This window comes from Macrobrachium nipponense, chromosome 37 (genome assembly GCF_015104395.2).
Source record: "Macrobrachium nipponense isolate FS-2020 chromosome 37, ASM1510439v2, whole genome shotgun sequence".
In the NCBI taxonomy this organism is placed as follows: Eukaryota; Metazoa; Arthropoda; class Malacostraca; order Decapoda; family Palaemonidae; genus Macrobrachium; species Macrobrachium nipponense.
In genome coordinates, this window is record NC_061097.1 from 60,672,468 (window position 1) to 60,676,840 (window position 4,373).

The following is a 4,373-nucleotide window of genomic DNA, read 5'->3' on the forward strand; positions in this document are numbered from 1 at the left end:
AAACGATTAGCAATAAGAAGTAAGAGCCCTCGAAGGGTTAACATGATTCAAATATGATTTTTATGATGCTTTAAATATAAATCTTATATTGGATGAAATTTAAAGATGAGAGTTTATCTGCCGAAAGAATTTTTCTATTATCTTCAATACTTTTAGAGATATTAGCATTTGAATACCATTAGGACCCGGGCTTTGCCAGGCCGCCCGAAATGAGCCCGTTTCCACTAAGACTTCACTTCGCTCGTAATAATATAGTTTTTTAGCACCTTCATTATCTCAAGTTAATGTAGCGGAAGTATGAAAATAGTAATTTTTGCAAAAGATCCTAAAACATATATCCAAGTTATAAAATATCTGCTGTCACTTTTCGCTTTCGTCAAGGGATAATCCAATTAGTCTACAAAAAGATCAAATGAAACCTCTGAAATGTAACTAATTACCGAACTTTTGTTGTCAGGTTCTGAAATATTTCTAAAAATGACTTGCTGACAAACTGCAGTCGAATCACTTTTACGCTGACTATTAACAAGAAAGTACCCTTTATTTTTAACTAGACCTTTTTTATATACGGATTTCGGTTATACTTGTTAAGTGTATGTGTGTGTGTGTGTGTTTCTTCTTTTGCGATAGTAGACCTGCCCCTCTGGATATCCCTACTAATCTATTGCTTTCACTAAAATGAGTTCAATACGGACGATTGGCCCAACCTTCTCAAGCTCTTGCTGTGTTTATGTAAGTGTCAAAACTGAAATAGCTCTAAAAAGAAACTGTAGAAGTGTATCAGTCTGTAACAGGGTTGGGGACTTAATGATGAGTCATCTAGTATGAAGTCTCTGCACCTAAATGGTTGATTAAGGTAGGCTCCAGTTTGCACCAGTCTGTAGGGGTGCCGATCGTAAAAATATTTGCCAAAAATACACTAATCAAGACAGGCTAATGAAATTATCAGGCATTATTAGTTTTATCATCCTACAGGGAAAATAAATGATTTTATGAAAAAAAAATGTGAAAATTAGTGTCCATTGTACAAGAGTTTAGTTGGCGGTCGGTGAGAAACTACAGTCTTGAATAGAAATTCGGTCTTACAGAATGTTGGTATATCCACCTGGAACATGCACATAAAGTATTATCAAAATAGAACAGTAAATAAGCACGTAATAACAAAAAAAAACAGCAACAACTTCAGCGAAAGCCCCGCCGATAAATGAGATAATAGCTAGGAAGAAATATTCAGAAAAAATTTAAACCTCGATTTAGGGACAAAACCTTCTGAGAGTTTGTAGTTATTATGTCACTTGATAGCCTAAAACATCTAAGAATTATATTATTTAGGACAATCAAAGAAATAACCCCCCCTCCCATCCCCCCCCTTTCCCGAAAAAACCCAAACCAGAGAAAAGCAAAAAAGCAATTTTTTCTGAGGACAAGAAACTTGAAAAATTAGTTTAGATACCCCTAAAGTTGTTTTCTGTGATGAAACTAATCTTAGGAAACGTAGAAAACGACATCGACCAATTTTTGAGAGATATACTATAATGTTTGCGATTTCCATATTTATCGGCAGGGCTTTCACTGAAGTTGTTGCTCTTTTTTTGTTATTACGTGCTTGTTTACGGTTGTTCTATTTTGATAATAATTTATGTGCATGTTCTAGGTGGATATACCAACATTCTGTAAGACCCGAATTCTATTCAAGACTGTAGTTTCCTCACCGACCACCAGTGTCCCTTGTACAAGGGGACACTGAGTTTCACATTTTTTTCATAAAATCATTTATTTTCCTTGTAGGATGATAAAACTCACAGAGAATATGCGTTATTATAGTGCTAATAATGCCTGATAATTTCATTAGCCTGCCTTGATTAGTGTATTTTTGGCAAATATTTTTACGATCGGCACCCCTACAAACTGGAGACTATCCTTAAGGGTACAACTGTTGCCTGGTTTATTAACAGATTCAACCCTTTCAAAGGAAAACGAGTTATTGGTTAATCTACGTATCTATCTATCGATAGGTAGATAGACAGATGAATATGCAGTATAAATAAATATATTAACATAATCATCAAGGATAAAGTAACACAGCACACATATAGAATGTTTTTGTTACATAACTTCAAGGCAGTAAGTATAGGCTCAACAAATAATTATTTTTTTTTAAATTATATAGTGAAAACTAAAAGCAAATAGCACACAAGGTAATTCACAGTGAAGATTAGCTTGCTCAACATAATTGCCTAGTGTATAGGGAACTCCGTTTGGTTAGACTTATAGCATAATTCGTTAACAGAACGCCTCAGTCATGGCATGTGAATGGTATTATCAGGATTCAAAGCCTTCCCGTGACTTCCCGAAGGAGGGATTGCTGATCAGCGATTAGTATTCCCATTAACGATCCAGGGAAGTGGGAGAATATAAAGCAGTTCCATGTAGGAAGGACAACAAAAATGCCAGGAAGCATAGTTGGACAAAGTATGGAAAAGGGAAAACATGTGTACCAAAAAAATCATATGGAAAAATGTGAATAACAGTGGAGGTAGTACTTGCAAATATATTATTATTATTATTATTATTATTATTATTATTATTATTATTATTATTATTATTGAATATAATGAAGATATAAGATAAGAAATCAATGTAGCAGATGAAAAATAATGATGGTATGTGTATGCGGTAAACAAAAAAAGTAGATGGAAGGCAGAGATCAGAGAAAAAGGACCAGAAGACGAAAAAATAAAAGGTTTCTGAAAGGGATGGAGAGAAAGGGTTGGTGAAAAGTCAGTAGAGTCACAGTATGATAACATTTGACAAGATGCAAAAATAAAGAAAATATCAGACACATTAAATATCTTAGTTGCTAACGTTCTCATGACTCATAATTAACCTTCAAATCTCCTGAACTTGGAGTGGCAAACTAGAAAACATCTGTTTACCTCTCTGTGCTTATGACCATGGAATTTTAGATGGAACCCACCACCGTTTACATCCTATCGTCTCACTTAGCCCCAAACTTATCCTCTCTGCAGTCAACCTAACAGAGATTTCATCAGCTGACAAGGGTCAAGTTTTATTAAACGGAGCGTGCTGACTACTGCCTGAAAGGCACAGTGCATAAATGGAGTTTTTTTTCTCTTTTTTTTTTTTTTTTACCCTGTCAATTTCAATACATTCTTGAATATCACACACATCGAACAGTAAAAAGAAAATGTGATTTTGTGTTGCCACACTTGTACATGAATGTCACCTTTCGGTACTGATAGACAACTGCAATACAACTTAAGCTGATGTATCTAAATAATACCTCTCTTTACTTACATAAATAGGTAAATTGGTAAATTGTATATTTATATATACACACACACCACACACACACACACACACACACACATATATATATATATATATATATATATATATATATATATATATATATATATAATATATATAAATATATATATATATATATATATATATATATATTATATATATATATATATATATATATATATATATGTATGTATGTATCAAGAGAAAGTTAATTCATACAATATTAGTTTTATACAGCTGAAGTTGTTTCTTTGTGAGTGTCTTGTTAAAATCGCCAGACAGATTACCTGATAACCTTAATCGCAATCCACAAAGCCATTTAACTTCGATGACTTCACTATAACCAAAATAATTATTTCGATATAAAAACGATCGAAGGATCTTTTTAGATGCCTCATGTAAAGTTAATTGCTGATTAGTTCGCACTTGAAATACGGAATGAAATGTCCCGTTTTATTCCTGGATGTCATGTGATTTTAGCTATTAGTCTGAAAATACCACCAAAATGAAATGTGAAGCTCTCTCTCTCTCTCTGACTATTTGTATTAACTGTCAGATCCAGTTTTAGCGGCATGTAAGATGGCAAGGAATAGATTTTGTAATTTTTTTCTACTTTTTTTAATACATATTTAGGCTAACTCTAAATATAAAATTACGCCAAAATCATTGGATAATCTCATAAAAGAAAGAATTAAATTTCTACTCGTAAAAACAATCTTACATGATTTGCTTAATTTTAAGTAAGCATTGTACTAACAGAACATAATAAAATACCCGTTTTACCTTATTAAAAGAGTGGTCTCTTAATTAGGAAGTTTTGTATGAAGATATCTTCCAAACCTCTCTCCGTAAAATGTACAGCATTATTCCTTGCTGTCTAAAACTGTTTCTTTTTTTCTTAACGAAGTATAGATTTTATAAAATTCATTTCAAAGTTTTTCGCAGAAGTAAAAACAAATATTTCCTTTTCCTATTAAACCGAGAATATTTGTTGCATATAAAAACATTCGGGGAGACAATGGGATCCCATTGCAACTTTCATT